The 19,823-nt window shown below is 42.0% G+C and overlaps 1 protein-coding gene across 1 annotated transcript in view; it reads right to left on the reverse strand.

Annotated features, from left to right (window-relative positions):
• Nucleotides 1-19,823, reverse strand: part of CYTH3 (cytohesin 3) — a 51,754-nt gene that overhangs the window by 23,812 nt on the left and 8,119 nt on the right. The window lies entirely within an intron of this gene.

A 19,823-nucleotide genomic window follows, 5' to 3' on the forward strand; every position in this document is an offset into this window, starting at 1 on the left:
TTAGTAATAGATCAAAATTCTTCTTTTAAATAAATTATTCCTATGACATTTTCCAGAGGAAAAAAGCCACAGAAAAGTCAAAGTTGTAGAAAACTCATTATCAAGATGTGCATCTTGGTGCTGCCTTCAGATACCGTATTTGTTACCCGTACTTACCAGATGAAGGTAAGTAGACTAGTACTAACACTAACACCCCAAACAGCAATTACTTTCCATCACTTGGATATACATTTTTATTCTTTTCAAATAAACATACAGTTACAATCCACCACTAAACACAGCCTATCACAAAGTTCTCCTTCTGTGTAACACCACTTAAGCGAGCCTGAAGCATTTAAATCAACTTTATCCATCTCTGTGGCTACACAACAAACGTGTTACCCTACTGATAAGCAGTACTTGCCCCTGAAGATGCCAATGTTCTCCATGCAGCTATGGCTGTCACTCACTCCAGCAGCAGCCCCTTCCCTTGTAGTTTCTGACAACTAACAAACCTAAAGTTATTTGCACAAAACCTCTGCTTTGCTTCAGCAGATTTTCCCCAGCAAGAATCTGGTCATGGATTACACTCCTTCATGCAGCATGAGCACACTGACCACAGCATTCAGCTCTTCCGCAACAATCCTGTCATAACAGTTTTGATGCTACTTCCTTTCTTGGAAGTAGCCCCTTAATTACAGAACAGTTTTGCCCTCTAGCTCAAATGGAACATCAAAAATAATTGTTAAAATACTTAAATGGTTCTGTATCAGCAGGAACATGCAGCAATGCAGTCATATGAGAAGGTTAAAGCTGATCTTTGTCACATGCGCTCTTAGCAGACAACAGGATCACAAGCAAAAATTCAGCTTGACAGGAGTTTTTTTTCAGACATCTGAAACACAGTCTCTATTCATATCTTAAAAATAAAATGCATAGATTACTTTTTGGACATCCAGTGGTTAAACTCCTTTCATTTTAGGATCTGAATCACAATACACAATCCAAATGGCCACAGGCCTTGCTAGACATGAAGTAATTACACCAAGTGATTTCATTTAGCTACTCCAGATGCAGACATGATTAAATTACTTCCAGTTTAGGAAATGGCAATCTTCTGTTGAAAGAATACCAGACTTCAATATGTCTACCTGCTTTTTCCCTTCATCAGATCTGAAGTCCACCCATTCCTAAAAGTTCTTTCCATGCCAATACTGCAAGGTTCTTTTCACATCAAACTTTACAAATCCACACGATGCCTATACAAGGCACCACATCTTTGTCTCACATGCACATTGGAATATTTCAAACTTCCCAAACTCAGGAGATCCTGTGACTATATGCACACTATGTACACATACCACAGATATTCTAATTAGTTAACTAGGATCTGCAAACAACAAAATCAATAATATAATCAATCACTCCCTTTGCTGTAAGTATGCTCAAGTATTACTAAAGCAGTTTTTCAGTATTAGATCAGTAGCTGAAATTAGATTAGCTTTTGTAGTATCAATATTAGTAAGTTTTCCACTTTTAAACCTCTTTCCACAGCAAACATTTTGATAAATCTCACCTTTACTGGTAACCAGCAATACTAATTAGAATGCAAATGAAAAATAATCTTCAACTGTCAAACAGTTCGAATCCATAGACAGTGCTTGGCTTCTCTTCAAGTCACAAAGCCATTGCATTAGCTGCTCTCACAAACTCCTCCCAGTGAGTGCTGCTGCAGCTTCTTTCCCCTTAAGGTAGCACGCAATGAAAGCCTGTAGGTGTGGAATATCTGGAACAAGTGCAATTTGTGGAAGATATCCATGCTCCTGCTAACCAATGAAGAAAAATAGAACACCTCGGTGCTGTTCCTATAGCACTGCGAGACTGTCTCCTGTGTTTTTTCATTTCCTCTGATCATAGCAGCAACAGAGAGACAGTCTTCTGTCTCTCTAACAGTACTGTTAGATAAAAAGGAAATAAACTGAACGGAGTCAGACTGTCTTTTACGTTAGCATATAATAAGTATCTATCTGCCAGATGCAAGACAAAGTAAAATCTGCTGGAAAATTCAAAGCGCACTTAGAAGATAGCACTCCTGCTAGCAGCAGAGAAGGGATGACTTAATTGTTGGGATGTTTCTCAAAGTGCACAGTCCAATGATCTTTTAAAATTGGCAGGTGGAGACTTATAGGATACCCTGAGCTTGAAGGAACCCACAAGCATCAATGTGTGCAACTCCCAGCTCCACCCAGGAGCATCCAAAAACCAGGCATTATGACTGAGAGCACTGTGCAAATGCTTCCTGAGCTATGGCAGCATGGAGCTGCGCCCACTGCCCTGTGCAGCTGGGTCTACGTCTGCCACCCCCTGGTGCAGAACCCTCCCCGGACTCCCACCCAACCACCCACTAATGCAGCTCCATACAGATCCCTCAGGCCCTGTCACTGCACCCACAGAGCACAGCTCAGCACTGCCCTCTGCTCCCAGTGAGGAGCTGCAGGACGGGGATCAGAATGGAGACTGAAAAAACAAATCGGAATCACCGTAGCCAAGTTGGGGTGGATGAGGCTAAATGTAAATACGGACAAGCTGTTTATCTCAGCAGGAGGCTGGATACGTGAAAGGGAGGTACCAGGGCACCTGCCAGGGCTTTGGGAAGACCAGGCCCAGGCCAGGTGACTGCTGGGAAACACCAACGTCAACACCACAATACCCCAGTGGGCGCACAGAGGCTGGGGCTGGTTGGAATTCTCTTCATCGATTCAGAGAGTGCTTTGGGTTGGAAAGCACCTCAGAGATCATCTCGTTCCAACCATCCTGCCATGGGCAGGGACACCTCCCACTGGGCCTGGCTGCTCCTCTCCCCGTCCAGCCCAGCTTTAAGCGCTGCCAGGGATGGGGCATCCACAGCTCCCCTGGGCAGCCTGCTCCAGTGCCTCGCCACCCCAGAGGAAACAAGTTCATCCAAACACCCGATTAGTATCTCCTCTCTTTTATTTTAAACTCATAGGCCTTGTCCTGTCACTTCTTACCAGACAAAGAGTCCCTCTCTAGCCTTCTTGGGCTGAACAGGTTTCCCTGGAGACAGCCCCAAACCACGGTGTTCTGTGTCACAAAATCACGGTGTGTGACATCACCGGGCGATGGACTGTGACCTCACAGCTGCCCACTGCATATCCTGGGGCACAGCAGAGTCTGGCCCAGCCGAGCGTGTACCAGGTTGCCAGCTGAGCGTGTTTGCAAGGCTTGGAGACCGAGCGAGGCTTTCTTGGGTTTTGCTGTGGGGCTCTGGGAGCTGTGCTCAGTGCCCATCTCCGCAGCATCGCCTGCATTTCCCCGGCCCTGCCTGGCTCAGGCAGCCGGGCCCCAGGCAGTGCGCTTGAGGCAGCGGAGGTGAGGGGTGCGGGGACACGGCTCTGGGGTGGCGGTGGGGTGGTGCGGGAGCTCACGGAGCTGCCAGAGCTGCAGCAGAAGCGTGGTCTTGTGCCGGCGGGGAGCACGAGCCGGGCCAGGCGGGGTGGGGAGGGCTTCTGCTAAAGGATGGGGACACTGCTGCTGCCCGCCCCAGGACAGCCACTGACCGCGGCCTTTCCTTCCTGCAGTGCACAGCACCCACTGCAGCGAGGGGAAAGCTCTCCAGCTCCAGCTCCCCCAGCTCGCTGCAGCGCGGAGGACGTGGCCATGGAAGAGGTGTGCCCCTGTTCCATCTGCCGCGACGTGAGACCCGACAGCTACGTGGTTCCCTGCGAGCACACGTTCTGCCTCCACTGCATCCTGCAGTGGACACTGAGGAAATTCACCTGCCCGCTCTGCAGGAGCGTTATGAGCGCCATCCACTTCTCAGTGCGGGCAGACGGCTCTCTGCCGTGCGTCATCACGCTGCCCTCGGAATATGAAGCAGAGAGCCACCAGAGAGCCTCCCTGTGGGGCACAAGCACCTCACGCCCTGCTCCATCGGGCAGCCCCACACATCCCACCGAGGAGGAAGTCCCGGGCAGTTCCCACACAGCTCCTGGGGATCTCGCTGCCCGTCCCACCGCTCCCGTCCCCAGGGAGACACAGGAGCCTCACGGGCAGGCAGAGCAGAGGGCAGCAGCAGGACCTTCTGCCCAGGGCTGCAACCACAGCCCCGCCAACGCGGAGCGGGGCAGCGACAGCTCTGCCCAGGAGATGGATGACCTCCACGGGCAGCAGGAGCACGAGGCAGCTGCGGGACCTTCTGCCCAGCACTGCAACCACAGCCCCAGCAACACGGAGCGGGGCAGGGACCGCTCAGCCCGGGGGTCCCGCCGCCCCAGGAAGAGGAGGGCCTGCAGCGCCCGGGGCACTTCACAGCCCTGCAAGAGGCCGCCCCCGCGGCACCATTAGCAGGGACTGCATCCAACTTTGTTAATAAATATGAAGCAAACCTAAAATACAAGACTACTGCACTGTCAATGTCTCAGTCACAGAGGTCAGAGCAGAGCCATGGGTGCTGCAAGCAATGGAATGTGGTGTTCATTTCCACGGGGCACCAGAGTCGGAGTTCAGCAGTCCCCAACACAGTTCCCTCAGTTCCTGTCCCTGTGCCCACAGAGCAGAGCTCAGCACTGGTCCCCCACACCCTGTGAGGAGCTGCAGGTCGCCACAAGGTCTCTCCTCAGACTCTTCCACTCTGTGCCTAACAACTCCACTGGCCTCAGTCTCTCCTGACTCTCTTGACCCTTCACCACCTTCACAGCCCTCTTCCGGATGCTCACTAGGAGTTTTATGAGTTTCTTATTCTGTGATGCCCAAAACTACACACAGAGTTTGAAGTGAGGATGCGCCACCAGAGAGCAGAGTGGGAAATGATACCGAAAGCATTTGCCATATTCCCATCATTCTTTTGGCTGCGTATTACCACTGCTATCAATGGGAAAATGAACTCGCCAAAGAAACGTTTCTGAACAGACCATGTGGTGACAGCCTGTAATTTCAGAGGCCAAAGGCCATGTGGTATCAGTCACAGTTGTTTCCCTCATTTCAATTCTGTTCTTAAATCACAATTTAGTAACAGTATTTCTGTCTTTCAGTGAAAGCTTTTGAAGCATGAGCATTGCAGGATGTTCCTATCTTGTCTGAAAGGAAAGAAGTAGCAGAAAATACTCAACTGCAGCTAACAACAATTAAAAAAAAAAAAAATCACTAAAGCAAAAAAGGCACCCACCACTACTTAAACTTTCTCCTTGCAAGTAAGGATCTACTGTGTTCTTCTCTTCAGTTATTCTTTGCTTTTCTTTCATCTCTAGTGATTTGAAAACACCTAAAAAACCTTTAAAAATATACATTCTGGTAGTACTAGTGAATAACAGCAAACAGTCCGTCTGACTCTGTGAGGTGCCTCAACAACCTGCAGTGAAGATAGTTAGGAGAGAGCCTAGAAATAATTTTTCTTTGGAAAAGAAACCTGCGGAGTTGATGTGCCCAGGAGTTCACAGAAAACAGAACAAGCACTTTCAATGGCTCGACTGTGAAAAGAAAAATATTCATTTGATTTATTCAAAAATTTGAAAACCACAGGCAAAAAGCATAACATCAAGGCTGACGTTAGACATACAGCAAGTGAACAGGAAACCAAATTTGGCTGAAGAGTACCACAGTGCCTTGAAACACCTTCAAAGTTCTAAGCAAATACTGCACATATGTGCCACAAGTGATGCCCACACTGCCAAGACTTTTTTTTTTTTTTTAATTTTTGTTAAGTTTGTGTTCATACAACCCTCCATACACAAGTGCTCCTTTAGTGCCTATTACCTATTTATTCCGTAAGAATTTCCTAGCTCTCTTCTCTGAGGCATTTCCAAGTTTGTTTGTTTGGGGTTTTTTGTTTTTGATTTTCACTGATTCCAAACACAAAGTAAACAGGATGCGAGGAGTTAGCATGAACATTTTACATTTTTACGAACAAAGACCTGGATGGAAATGCATTTCAGTAGAGTGAACAAACTATAGTTGCATCATGCTTTTACATTATCTTCTCATCTTCAAATAAAGACTAATGTTCTATTTTGGACATGAGTCATTCATGAGAAAACCTTCTGGCTTACAAGGAGAGCCCTTTTCCTAAAACTTCAGAGTTTCAGGTATTACTAAATAGAAAGGCCATCTGCCTACTGATAATTTTATTAAATAGGATAAACACTGTCAGAAGTACAAATTATATTCTTGGCCAAGCAGTAAAACAGAAGGAAAGACCACAGAGTATATCTTGCTAGTAGTAAAAACAACAGTAATTCTAGAACTACTGAACAGGTATTCCAACTCGGCCCATCTCTTATCAATTACTGTAACTGAACTAAATACATCTAAATGAACTTCCTGTAGATATTGGAATATGCAATTTTAATGCAGGTTTGTCTACACTAAATGTGTTACCAAAAAACACAAAACAAACAGTCCAGCAGTCAGTGTTTTGTCATGCTGCTCTGATGCCCCTTCACTAATTTTTCTGCTATCAGCAGTACCAGCACAGTACCCAAACACAAGCATTAGCCCAGAACTCTGATGTTTACGAAGACATCTTACGTACTCCCATCTCTCAACAAGCCCTACTAAAAAGCAGTAGAATCACTTCTCAGATGCCAACACTGAAGGTTTAGAAATATTTTAAAAATTATTTTTCAAATAATAGAAATGAACTTTAAAATGCAATTCTTAACATTCCTGATAATTCCTTTACATCATCATTTAACTCTGTACTTCATTTTCCTTCATTCATTAAGCATGAAGCGAGCTCAACAGCGTTATTTAAAAGCCATCGATCCAAAAACAGTATTTTTGAGAAAGCAGACACTAAAGATCTAAGAAAAGAAAATCTTTGGCACATTGAGAATGAAACATGACAGATCAACATCCCACAGCTCAGTGAAAATTAGGAGTGAATCCCAAAAGAAGAGAAAAAAACTTAGTACTTTCTCTGATACCTACATCTTTCCTGGTAGCAGAAACTAAATCCTTTCCAGTTCCCCATGTTATATGAACCATCAAAATTCCTGTGTTTAAGCATCTTCACTTATTAATCTTTCATCTGACATTCACTGACCAAGACATAATGCAGTTCTGCTTCACCACAATTCCCAATTTCAGAGTTCACTTTCTCAAGAGAACAGCAAAATAATTCCAAGTCAGCAAACATAAAAGCTCTTACAATATCTAATGACAGAAAACAAAACACTACTCTCTGACCTCACAAATCAACCTGACTACCTGACTCTTATGACTCAATTAAATTTTTGGTTTCAAAAATATTCTCCTCCTTCCACATCAGCCACAAACTGGTGGAATTAAGCATTTCCTTTCCTAGCAAATAAGGATTTGATGGAATTTCATTTTGCTCCAATTGAGGCATCTTACAAGCATGAAGATATTTACACAAGACAAGGCTTAAAACTAAACAAACCTATCCTTACCCATGCATAGAATCCGTACAGTTGTTTCTTCTGGCCTTTAAAAATTATACACAGTCATCTCTTGAGAACAAATCTGATCATCCCAGGACATTTGTCTGAACGGATATTCTCAGGCTGCTCTCTCTTCCTTTCCCCTACACACTCCCTTTTTTAAACTTAATTATAGGAACATTCTCCAGCTTTCAGACAAGATGTATAAACAAAGCTGTGACCACTTGTGGCGATTAAAGATTCCAACAATGGTTTTGTAGGATATCCTCCTGACTGGATTTATTTCTCAGCATGAAAACAAAATATATCTGCATTAAATTCAATCAGTAAAACCAGCTGGATTTAGTTGCCACTTGTTTTTTAAACTATCATACTGGTTTAATCTTTGCTATTTAGTCACTGCCGATCACATTCTAGCACAGCAGTGCTCATGCATCCATTAACAGAGAAAATAATCCTGTACACAATATCCTTTCACGTACAAAATCACCAGTTAGCAGTATGAGGAATTTAGGACAGAGGACTGAGGAGAATTGTGAGAGTTTGGGGTCATGAGGTACACTGCAACCAGAAAGCACATCAGTGGCAAACCCAGAAGAGAGGCTCACACATCCACCACTGTAACTGCTAACTACTGGACACCACACTGACCCAAGATGTTGCTGGGAACATTGTTCGGTCCTGGACAGGAAGATATTTTAGACACAAGTCATAGTTAAGATGCCTGTCCTTCTGGGCTTCAAATAATACGTGAAAATGTCTAAGTTAATATCAATCCTAATACCACATGAAAGTATGTTTTCAGGAATTGAAAGTTCCCCTGTAGCATGATCCACTAAATTCGTAAGATTTACAAACTGTTTTGTTTCCTCTGCAAAGCAGACTGAATTATGCCAGTGATTCACATCCAACGTATTTTTATTCAAAGAACAAAAGCATAAAAAAAGAGGAAATCTGAAATACATTTTTATCCAGTACAGAAAGCAAACAGCAAGCTACCAGCTGGGGCTGGAACGAGATGGTCTTTGAGATCCCTTCCAACCCTCACCGTTCTCTGATTCTAATTGCTGCCAAGTATACCATTATTTCTTGTAAAAATCAATCGTTACTTATTATAAGATATGACGTCAAATAACACAAGATTATGGTTTTGCCCCGGTCAGAAATGCTCATGTATAATTGGTGTTAACACCTCTCATCAAGCAGAAAGCAGGCAATTCCAAAGTTGTACAAAAACAAGGTCTAGTATCCATCAAATTGAGAACAAAACAAAACCCACCAGAGTTTTGGTTTCATTTATTACACACAGGAGAATTCTGCATTGCTGTGTATGTTAATGAGCATTTCTTTATTATACCACTCATACTATCTGTATGAACAGGTAGCACTGAAAACCATGATTACGTTCCATTTACTCCTCTTCATCTTATATCCAATATTATACCTTAATCCATCATTTCAATGCATTCTGATTGGAAACCAATGCTTCATAACCATGAAATAAAAGAACCGCCTTCAAGTCGATGAAGGAACGCCTCTGGGGAGAAAAGGAAGACCTCACAATGACCAGCTCTGAGCAAGATGTCATGGGTAGAAAGGAGGTACCAGCTCCCCATGCATCCCTACATCACTTTGGTACTTGCTGCTCCTGAATATACAATCCTTCCTAGAATCCCCTTTTTCTCCCCTAAAGGTCTGTTTTCTGCCATGCAAGCCCAACAGATTCATGGAGGGACTGCAAAGCTGCCCAAGGGAAAGCAGCAGGCAAAGGAGAAACCCCTGGCAGAGGGGGTTACGGTGCAGCAAGCCTTGCAATGCCAACCAGCCTAAAATCTGCTTGGCTCAGCCCTCAATCGCTATGCTCACAGGCTGTGATCCTCTGAATCCTAAAAGTAGTTCAACCTGATATTAAAAATGGATAAGCATGGATTTCCTTTTAAGCACATTTTTCTTTTGAAGTTGCTCTGCTCCCGCTTCAAGATCAGAAGATGCTTCTAGGCCAACTTTCCTTTTTAAAAATATGTAAATAAAAATTACTGAATATGGAAAGGAAGCTGAGTTTAACTTAACACTGTAAGTACTTAACCAAATAAATTAATACTAGCACTAATAATATGAAGTGATAAAATATGCATGGTCATGCATATTTAAGAAGTGCAGAAAAATTTTATGCTATCCGTTGTAGTTTTCATGGAAATAAATAGGAGTGACCATGTCAGCACATGCCTTCTTTGGTATCGACTGCCAATTACTGTTCAGACAATCTGGTGAATCACCATTCTGACTACAGTGTTATAGCTGTACACTGTTAATTATGCCATCATCTTAACATTATAGCCACACAGCAACAGAACAGCAGGGCTTGGAAGGGACCTCCGGATACTGCTGAGTCCAACCCCCCTGCTGAAGCAGGCTCCCCACAGCACGTCACACAGGCAGGCATCCGGGCAGGTCCTGAACATCTCCAGAAAAGGAGACTCCATCACCTCTCTGGGCAGGCAGTTCCAGTGCTCAGTCACTCTGACAGTGAAAGTGTTTTTCCCTGCATTAGTATGGAATTTCCCATGTTCCAGTTTGTGCCCGCTGCCCCTTCTTCTATTGCTGCTTGGCACAGAAAGGAGCCTGTCCCCATCAGCTTGACTCCTGCACTTTAGATGTTTATGAACAGTGATGAGACCCCTGTCAACCTTCTCTTCTCCAGACTGAAGAGTCCCAGGTCTCAGCCCTTCCTCATACAGGAGATGCTCCAGGCCCTTAATCATCCTTAATCATGCAGTTGAACTCTTTCTAAAAGATTACTGTCTGGGGAGCCCAGAACTGGATACAGTACTCCAGACATGACCTCACCAGGGCAAAGTAGAGGGGAAAGATCATCTCCCTCAACCTGCTGGCTACACATTTTTTAATGTGCCCCAAGATATCCCTGGGTTTCTTGGCCACCAGGGCACATTGCTGCTCACTGCCAACCTACTGTCCACCAGCACACTCAGGTCCCTCTCTGCAAAGCTCCTCCCCAGCAGGTCAGTCCCTAACCTGTAATGATGCATGTGGTTATTCCTCCCCAGGTGCAAGACCCTGAACTTGCCCTTGTTGAACCTCATCAGGTTCCTCTCTGTTTGACTCTCTACTCTATCCAGATCCCACTGAATGGCAGCACAGCCTTCTGGTGTGTCAGACCTCTTTCAAGAGGGAAAACAGTAACAGGGCTTCAGCATGGACCAAATTTATTATTTCCACTAAAATATACCACTAAAAGTAAAAAAAAAAAAAAAAACAAAAAAACAAAACAAAAACAAAACGGTCCTGCATTGTCTTGCTGTTTTAAGAACACTGATACATATATACTGTCTTAAAGTTTTACTTGGCCTTCAGGTTTTAAGCAAAACAATTGCATATGATTTATTTTCCTCATCATGAATAACGGGGAGGGGTGATCAGAATCAGCTTTGTGTAGCAACACCACCAATATACATACATACTCCAAAATTATGAGGCCTCAAGCCTTTATACTACATCATATCAGCAGAACATTGTGAAACAGAATCAAAATACTTCCTTCTTCCCATCCATATATATGCTGCAAGGCAGAGATTCGCAGATAATTTTGGAATAACTAAGTAATATTTTTTCTCCCTGCTGAGAACTCATATGCACAAAACTAGGGAAAAAATGGTTACTCAAAGCTGCAGCTGAAATCAAATGCATTTTCTCTGATGTTTGTATTCGAAAATCTTTGTTCACAGTATATTTCATTATGGTAGGTGTTAACAGAATATTAGTCTTTATTGAGTCAGCAGATTCCAAATTTCTGTTGTTGACTTTCACAGCAAAATCCAGGTCACAATAAATTTCATAATTTTACCTTATGTTTCAGCACTCCAGAGCAGGTTCCCTGTCAGTGTTACCTAGGTGGTGAAAGGAACAGACTGCCATGCCAAGTATGCATTGCTAAGTGACATATGAAAGATACCACATTGTTAATTGAAATCCTTCACTCATTACAGTGCAAAGGAAGGGCAGCAACAGATCAGTGGACTTTGCTTGCTTACAGTAGGACATTTCTGAAATTAGAAGATGAAGAGAGAACAGCCTTCCAAGAATAAGATCCTTAAAGCCGTAGAAGTTGCACATACTTTTTGGTACTTTTTAATTTGGGGTATCTATTAATTAGTCCAGTAAAAGTGTATTTTATCACACACATACTATTAGCCTTATACAAAGGATGAGATGGAAAGGGGCTGGATCATCCCAAGAATGATTTCTGACATTTTACTACTGATTGAGCCAAGCATACAAGCAATGCTAACCATCATTTAAAGGCAGTTGCAAAATGACAAAACTTCAGGTGAATGAGGCTTTAACAGATTTCCATTAAGTCATCAGCAGATCAATATTGTGCTGTACAGCACACAAATGAAAAATGATATAATTCAAATCTAGATCAGAAAATTAGCAAATAACCGTCTTTGTGAGTTATACTACATTCTCTCAGTGCCAAGTGAAATGGTTAGCACTGGACTACCTCCAGGTCACCAACCACCACTAAAGTCACTCTCCCTGAAGGGAACAGGAGTGGTCAAGCACATGCTCTGCAGCTGACAAGCATGGGAGAGTGAACAGCACCAGCTACTGATGGCAATCAGGTCAAACACGTGGGATATTGTGGGAAGCCAGACTGTCTGAACTCCTACTACCACTGAACAGGATTTAGCTCCACATTCCCAGCAGTTCAGCATCTTCCACTACTGGGCTAACCACACGTCTCACTTCCAACCTAGACAGCTTCCAACATCCCAGCATCCTGGACCAAGGATGGGACAATTCCTTCTGAAAGCAGAGATTATCCCAACATCTGATGAGCAAGGAACAGTAAACAAGAACACATTGATCCTTTCAACTTTTGAATGGGTATTATGAGAAGAAACAAAATTTGCAGCTATGCATTTCAGCTTCACCCTTAGCAGCCAGCTGTGTTTCCCACAGTACTCCTGCTTACTGAGGGGAAGCATTGACAGGCTTGCACCTACACTTTTTCCTAGGAGAGAGCCTGGAAAAAGGCTTCAGAAGCAAACACACCCAAGCAGTATCAGACATTCCTGTCAAATCCATTAGGAGTCGCAGCATGGAAAAACAACAGGAATGTCACTGAGCAGCTGCAGTGGTGTCCCAGTAACCAGGCTTCACAGCCACCAGCCAGCAATATCTTTGAATTCTGCTCTATATTCATGCACAGTTCATTAGATCTACTGCAATCCCAGCAAACCAGCCTGTCACAATTTTCCAGTAACATCTAATCTTGGCAACAAGGAGCCACCCTCTGTACTTCACTCATTAGTGGAGAGCATTAGTCAGTTTCTTATGATTGCTGGCTCTTTCCAAAGCATACAATTTGTTCTAAAAAAAAAAAAAAAAAAAAAAAAAAGGAAAATTCATCCTTGCCTTAGCTCTGCCTGACATGGCTCTAGAGTCAGATTCCAGAAGCAGTATTTATTGCAGAAACTTTCTATTTATTCATTTTTCCAAGATCAGTTGCAGGCTACAGGAAGTGGAGCAAATGCTGGATTTGAAAGCAGTTTCCATTCTCCAAAGAATGTCTCCAGAAGGCAACTATAAAGTGCCATGATACAACTATTCACTTCTCCTTAAGTAGCATTTACTTTCCTCCAATACAAGACAAATTTCAGCATGCATAATGTGATGCCTGACTCTCTAAACTACCAAAGATCTTGCAGTCCCATCCACATTAGCAGCCCCGATACCTTCGGTGGAAACTGCTGAGCTATATGGAATAGCACTGAACTGCACTGTTGGTCATAAAATACTTTACTTCCTGGTCATCCTTGGCTTGAATCTTGCTGTGACATCAACAGACCCATTGGCCACAGGAGGTCAGAAATTTATTCATGGATTTCCTAGTGAAGGAAGAGTAAGGCTTAGTTTAAGACCATAAAGCATTTTCAGATTCCTCAGAGTATATTAAGCATTTGTCGATTGTTGGTTGCCATCACTCCATGCAACAATTAGCTTGACAGGTCACTAATCCAGATACAAAAGAACTTGCCCTCTGGTTCACTGATAAGAAGTTAGCTGGATGGGTCCACTCACTGAAAGGCTAAACCTCTGCTCTCCTAATTCTTTGCTTAGCAAAAGGCCATCAGTAGTTTACAACAAACCTGGCTCACCACACTTCCAAAATTGAACACATTCAGCATATTTTTGAGGTTCCTTGGTTGTTTTTGCTCAGTTGTTTGTTTAGGTTCGTGGGGGGGAGATAAGTTTTGTGCTGAAAAAAAAAAAAAAAAAGTGGTCGGTTGTACTTCAAGCAGAACCTCAAATAAATACATTCCTCCTTTTCAAACATTTCCTAACAGTTTCAGTCAGATCTGCCAAAATAGTACATTGCCCTTTCTAAGCTGTTTTTCCTAATATTGACAAAAAACACTGCATTCCTTTTGGAGATCAATGAAAAACAATCGGAATGTGTATTTTTTGTACTCTGTAAGTTAAACAACAAGAAACAATTTGTATTCCGATGATTTCAAAGATCTAAGCATTTTACTTTCATTACTCTCCAGTCTCAGACTTACAGCACGTAGCATTCAGCATTTGCCCTGAAACTGAAGAGAGAAAGGTTTAACAAGCTGTAAGCAACTAACTGCCATTCACCCCTCACCCTCTTTCCAAATCCACCGTCTCTGCTCCTATTTATAAATGTTCTTACTCAGATTTCCACTTCATCCTGCCATGCTCAAATAGCAAACATTTTTCTTGACTGGGAAACAACTGAATGGGACCAAACACTTTAGTTCTGTTACCCCTCAACGTGATGCAGAGGGTAACAATAAAGGATGTGACTTTTTGCTAAACTAGTGAAATCTACAGCAAATTACAATGTTTTTAACTGTGGATCCCAGTTCCATAAGACAATGTGGTTATATATAGCCCCTGCTAAGCCCATTTCCAAAGAGCCTCTCTCTCTCCTCAGGGCAATGCTCTACCACGCATAAGCTTTCATTACACAAACTTTGTGTAAGGCTGAAAATACTCTGACTTATATTAGCATAGTTGCAATCATCCTAAATTTGCCTTAGAGCAACCAAAAATACCAACTTCTGCTAAGAAGTCTGTAGCAACAAGGTACTTGTCTGCAACTCTATGGATGCTGCTAATGCAACAAGCAGTACAAAAACCTGTTAGTTCAGGTTAGAGACTCTTCCATCGTTCACAAATGGACATTGTGACACGGGTACAAAACCCCTGGTGAGTGCCAGTCACAAACAGAACACTTCCTTCATTGTTTTAACTATTTCTTGCACACTGAGTTACTAATAACAATAGTGGCATTATTAAGCACAGATTTTCATCAACAGTCATCCAGTCCCAACAACATACATCTAGCACAAAACAGCCTACAGTTCACTCCAAAACTATACAAAAACTAGCTCATGAAGATTCTTCATGTCCTACCATCTCCACAATGTCAGAACAGACTGGATCTCAGACTTTGCTGAAGTATTTGATGCGTGGCCAGAACACCCACGTGCCACATGCAACTGAAGCCACCAAAGTTCAGCCAGTATATCTGAACATTCTGAAATTAGTTTTGAAAGATTACATTTAGATCTTGAAAGAAAAAAGGTCGACAAAAATTGCTCTCACACAAGTTTTAATCGGGCTGGCAGAAAACACAAGATGCTTCCATTTGTCTCAGCGGTTGTAAACCTCTGTGATAGAATGCCCACAGCCAGCTCTAATGGAACCTTTTTTCCTGACTTGTTCTGCAGCTGTACTTTAAAAAAATGTCTCCTCATATGCCAAAGAATCACAGACCTCAATTAATTACAAACCATCAATGGAAGTCTAGCCATCCTGCATTGTCCTAACTAGGAACTTATGATCTCACTTCCGATCTAAAAATATTTTCTACTGATTGAATGGAGCTGCACACATTTCCACTAAATACTGCAGCACGCAACTTTGCACGGCACACATAATGCGTTCATGCTAAGTAGATGACATAGCATAAGAATTAACAGCAATGGAAAAAGGCAACTTATACAGACCCACAGAACATAATCATCACATTGTTCATACATCCCTGCCACCACTGTTCACTCCATTCCAGAAAGTCTCCAGAGGAAGCAAGATAGAGCAGCAGAAGCTGATGAACTTCCAGCTGCAAAGGGGTGGGAGGGAAAGGAAGCAGAGTGATTAGCTGAAGAGATTTATTGTACACACACATTCAGTGTTAAAACTCAGCATCTACTATAACAGATTTCTTCAGGATTCATTTGATGGTTCATGATTCAAATGCTACCAAGCTAACGGTTGCTCAACATGAAAGCTTTTCTTCAGAACATAAAACAAGGTTGTGAAAAGCCAAGACTTTGATAGAAAAGCATTATCATACTGTATCTCAAAAGTGAATGAGAAGGACCTTCTGATATTAACCCACCACACTAGAAAATCTTATCTCCTAAGTCTGTGCGAGTCCAGACAAAATCCAGTGTGTAACAACTTAAAAATTGCAGCGTTCTCTCTCTCAAGAAGTTACTATATTGCTTTCTTCAACTTAGAGAGCACACTTCATTCTCTAGGCACCAATACTTGGAGTTTTTCCCCAAATGCATCGTGAAGCAAAATTTTTTATTCTAGTGGTTGTATTTTAACAGCCTTTGGCACAGGCAGAATCTGCACACAACCAACACTACAGAAGACAACAACACTGAAAATGATTCCTTTAGGCTTTTCACAAGTTCATAACATATTGCTTGGAAGAAAACAATTCTGAATACCACCCTTGTAAAAGAAGCAAATTATTTATCTTAATTTGAATTAAAAATTAGATAAAATAGAGGGGACAGGAAACAAAGTCCAAACATACCTGTATAATATATATCACTCAGTACAATAATTCAGCAAAACAAAAGTCATTGTTTCCTTAATTAAAAAGAAATAAATGGCTATATATTATTTTTAATTGGTTGTAGGTTTACAAAATGCATCAATAACAAATAAGTTCAGTCACCATGCAAATGATACCAACTATTACTGCCACTTCCCATGGAGCGCAGCAATCCCATCACAGGAACAAAACCTCCTCGCTCTTACCGCTGACATTGATAAGCAAGCTCAAGAACTCCACAGACTGTTACATTTCACACAGCTGCAGGGACATCCCATCCATCTACACTGCAACTGATTTGTTTTGCTTTTAGAAGTAATTTGCCTTCAAAGCACATGGTTTTGTCCGCATTTCACTTCCACTTTGAAGTAAAAGATCAGCTCTTACTAGTTCAGGAAGGAAAACATGTTGTTGTTGTTGTTGTTATGTTCTAGCACGGTGGACAAAAACACCAGGCTGTCTGACAAGCCAACAGGCTGACCCAAAACTTTTTTCTTTTAAAGAAAAAACCAAACCAACTAGCTTTTATTAAAATAAAAGCATTAATGAAGTGCATTCAGTGCACTAACACTTCAGAGGACTATGCTCTAGACAGTAGTTATGCTTTGAAAATCTCCTCACTATCACTAATGTAAGTAACTTACACTATTTCAAACTGGTTTGTCCTATCAAGTAGGACTTATTTGTGTATTATTTGTAATAAACATAATAGTCTGACTAGCATAATTACAAAGTGATTGAGTAACTACATTCAAAATTAAAGACTCAGAGTAGCAGTACCAGAACTGCAGTGTAGGTTGCCATCTGATGAACTCCTCTGCAAGTTTAGAGTGGAATGGAGATCTGGAAAGCAGACAGAGACCCAGCAGACGACAGAGCTCTACACTGGCATCACTGGGCTCAACAAACAGGAGGCTGGCTGCAATTACAAAGAAATTTCAAAGATGTGACCTTCTCAACAAAGAAAAAAAAAAATTGTTTTGAAAATATGAAGTGTGTCTTATTTTGGTCATCCTTAAGTATTCTCACATTCAGCATACCTGCTGTATTTCTTACTCATGTTGTTTAATGTGGATCCGAACCATCATCTGCAGAGCTGGAAGCACAAAAAATATCTTAGGTAAACTGAACTCGGAAGAAAAGTATAAGGCTTCTCCCATCCCTAAGCACCTCAGCTCTACAAGACGACGACTGGTGGAGTTACTAAAATCAAAACTGTACAACAAACTTTATGTTGTTGCTTCAAAGAGAGTAAGAAACTTTGCTTCACCTAAAACTGATAAACTTCTTCCGTACGTAATGTAAAAGAATAGCTACCTTTCCACACCATTCAGCTCACTCCATTTCTGAAAAAAATATATATATATAAATATAATAATAAAAGGAAGAACTCTAAGATGACTTAAAGTCTACAGCAAAATCTGAAGGCGTTTAAGTATTTCAGGATGCAATTTATGGCAGAGTTCTGAAATGGATACTCCTAGTTCCTGTTGCTTTTACTGGAATATTTTTATGGAGAGTGATTTTTTTCCCACCCTACCCTTTTCCTTTACTGAATTTCCACACAATAACTTCAAGTTGACCATCACCGGACATCTGAACAACAATAAAAAAGCTACAGCTGGATCCTGTATTAGTCCCAGCTGCATAGGATCTCTGTCTGCCTTCATAGAACAAGAGAGCCAATAGGAAAACAGTAGGGAAACTTCTTTTAGCAGCCTAACTTTGAATAAATCACTTTTCCATATGCTACTACAACAAACTATTTTACTACTTTATGCAAACTGAAATTTTTCTCCGTTTTCACCCCTTCTCAAAAAAAGAAAAAAAATTAAAATAAATCTCTCCTTAGGAACCTTTACTACAAAATACCAGAAAATAATCATCTCCAGATGGTCTTTCAAGTCTAACATACCACAATGGATGTATCTGCCAAGTCCACCCACCCACAGGCTCCATAAACTTCAGAGTATTATTTGTATTTAATTTGGATTACTAATTTCACCCAACTTTTCCCTTTTATGATACAAGTTACTTTTGCAGGCTCCCAGGGTAGGCAGGAGATACAAAAGGACGCTAAGAATAGGGACGTAAGGTGCACTGCACTCTCTCTGCTTAGGCTATCAGTGAATTCACAGCGGAAGGGCTTAAGCCTGCCTTCTTTTATGTTTGCTCTTATAAAATATCACCTAATCTTTTAAAACATTCACGTGAAATTATGTCATTTATTGGTACAAAACCAAGACTAAACACTGCAGTCCTTCCAAACTCACATTGCACAAAATGAGAGAAAGGAGCATTAGATGTATTTTGATTTAACAACAACAAAAACCACCCTGGGAGGGAAGCCTCCTCCAAAATATTTAAGAAGCAAAGTTGTTATTTAATGCCTAAAAATGCACTTCCTACAGGGAAAAAATAAAAAATAAATCAACTCCACATGCTGTATTTATCTGTTTTTACTAAAAGTCCTCCAGCAAACTGCAATGTCACAAACAGACCTCACGTAGCAGAAAGGAGGTGGGCTTAACACCTCGTTTGGGATATCCAACTTGCAGAACAAACCAGCATCAGCTACAGCACCCATCAGCAAACCAGGCAGGTAAGGAAAGCCTTTGTACTCTCCCTTCTGTGACTGCAACAGTTCTCAGATACAGCAGTTGTTTCTCTAAACTTTAGGTCTGACTGACCCTGACTACCAACTTCACATTCCAGGTAAACAGCAGCTTATACAGAAACTGCAATTCAGGAGTAGCAGCTCCAGGACAAGAGATAGTAAGCAAGAAGCACAGCGCTATTCCTCTTGTTCCTACATCAATGCTGGATTCTAAATTATAATGCCACAGGTACATAACATCAGAGAAACTAAAAGGTGGGACAATAGGTCAAAACCAACCTGCAGAAGAGCGGGTAAAATAAGTTCTATAAAATAAAAAATTACTTTTGGAGACTATAAACATACACTTCCATAATACAAACTCCCTGCTAATGCGTGACATGACAGATACCACATGCAAAGAGAGCTTTCCCCAGTGTTTGTTAGCAGTGAGGTTACAAAACACAAGGCTACACCAAGGTTTACTTTGGGCTGAGCGAGGTTTCTGAAGATGTATGGCTGAACATTAAGCACCTGGTTTGGAGGACACTGTGCAGAACTCTGGCACTTTAAAGAAAAAGAACCGAGAAAGAAAGAACCAAAAATTGAGGGGAAAAAGAGAAAATCACAAAACAATACACACAGATTTACCTACCCAAACCAATAAACTCCATAGATCTACTACAAGGGACTATCAGCCAACATGGTTCACACACTGTAGCTCCTGCACAAGCAACCCTGAACAGCTGAGCACTTCACACATCGGAGGGTCAGGTCTACATGGTCTTCTCAAGAACAGCACCTATACAGCACCAAGCCCCTTCCCTGTACTGAGCAGGATTTCAGGGTCAGAGAGCACTCATAATTTGCAAGGTTCCTCCCAAAAAACAGTTTCTCCATTCCAGAGCCACCACCTCTTCTTGCT

This window comes from Phasianus colchicus, chromosome 16 (genome assembly GCF_987193195.1).
Source record: "Phasianus colchicus chromosome 16, bPhaCol1.hap1.1, whole genome shotgun sequence".
Taxonomy (NCBI): domain Eukaryota; kingdom Metazoa; phylum Chordata; class Aves; order Galliformes; family Phasianidae; genus Phasianus; species Phasianus colchicus.